General features: G+C 41.3%; 1 non-coding gene across 1 annotated transcript; it reads left to right on the top strand.

Moving 5' to 3' along the window:
- Positions 1-1,185: 1,185 nt before the first annotated feature.
- On the top strand, positions 1,186-1,292 carry LOC127124100 (small nucleolar RNA R71). Its single transcript, XR_007803737.1, has one exon. It is a non-coding gene; the product is annotated as a small nucleolar RNA R71 (small nucleolar RNA).
- Positions 1,293-1,568: the final 276 nt, after the last annotated feature.

Genomic DNA, 1,568 nt, shown 5'->3' with positions numbered 1-1,568 from the left:
TCAAAAGGCTTCGGATCGTCAAGTCTACGTTTGTTGGTAAGGATGTCTTTGAGAAACTTTGCATAAGAAGGTATTTGGGTGATGGCTTCTGTGAAAGGGATTTCTACATGAAGTTTTTCTATAACTTTAATAAATTTTTGATACTGTTTATTGATCTGGGTTTGTTTGAGTCTTTGCGGATATGGTATAGGTGGTTTATATGGCGGGGGTGGTACATAAGTTTTATCTTTAGGTTCTTCTCCTTTTTCTCAACCTTCCTGGTTTTCAGATTCCTCTGGTTCCTTTACTTTGTCCGTGGGTTTGGTACATTCCTTAGAAGTTTCGGGTTCACTCAATCTAGGGTTTGGTGGCTCATCGTAAGTGTTCCCACTTCGTAGGGTGATGGCATTGGCTTGTCCTCTCGGATTTTGTTGAGGTTGTCCAGGGAATTGTCCTCCAGGTGTTGTCTGAGGGGCTTGGTTTAAAGCTACCTGAGAGATCTGGGTTTCATGCATCTTGGTATGAGTAACTATTTGGTCAACCTTGGTTCCTAACTGAGTAATCAATTCGTTAACATGAATGTTCTAGTTCATGAACTCCTTGTTTTGTTGGGTTTGAGCGGTGATAAAATTTTCCATAATTTTCTCAAGGCTCGGCTTTAGTGGTACGGGTTGCATAGGTTGATTTGATCTTGGGGCTTGATAATTGGGTCTCAGAGGTGCATTATTTTGGATCGGGTTATTATTTTTATACGAGAAGTTCGGGTGATTCCTCCATCCAGGGTTATAGGTATTCGAATATGGGTTCCCTTGGGTGTAGTTCACTTGCTCAGAGTGGGTTTCATTTAATAGACTGCATTCTGCAGATTGGTGTCCTTTGGTTCCATATATCTCACAATCCGATGAAACTGCGGCTACAGTATTCAGGTTTATACACATATGCTCGACCTTAAGGGCTAATGCGTCCATTTTAGCTTGCATCATGTCTATAGAGCTCAGTTCATGCACTCCTCCTTGGGCTTCCTTCTTCTCAACTGTCGCTCGTTCGACTCCCCATGATTGATGGTTTTGAGCCATATCTTCGATGAGGGCACTAGCTTCAAGATAAGGTTTGTTCATCAGCGCACCGCCTGCGGCAGCGTCGATGGTCATCTTTGTGTTATAGTGAAGTCCATTATAGAAGGTTTGAATGATTAACCAATTTTCTAAACCATGATGTGGGCATGCTCGTAACAACTCTTTATATCTCTCCTAAGCTTCGAACAACGATTCTCCTTGGTTTTGGTTAAACCTAGTTATATGGTTTCGAAGAACGGTGGTTTTACTCGGGGAAAAATATCTAGCAAGAAAAACTCTTCTAAGGTTATCCCAAGTCGTAATGGAATTGGGTGGAAAGGAATCTAACCATGATAGGGCTTTATCTCTGAGGGAAAAAGGAAATAATCTTAAACGTATTGCCTCAGGAGAAGCTCCATTGGTTTTAAAAGTGTCTGCTAATTGAAGAAATATTTTTAAATGTTGGTTTGGGTTTTCAGTAGCGAGACCTGCGAATTGTCTCTGTTGCACTAGTTGCAACATGGATGGTTTAAG

This window comes from Lathyrus oleraceus, chromosome 2 (genome assembly GCF_024323335.1).
Source record: "Lathyrus oleraceus cultivar Zhongwan6 chromosome 2, CAAS_Psat_ZW6_1.0, whole genome shotgun sequence".
In the NCBI taxonomy this organism is placed as follows: Eukaryota; Viridiplantae; Streptophyta; class Magnoliopsida; order Fabales; family Fabaceae; genus Lathyrus; species Lathyrus oleraceus.
Note: the sequence above shows the minus strand (reverse complement) of the source record. Positions and strands in the feature narration are given on the sequence as shown.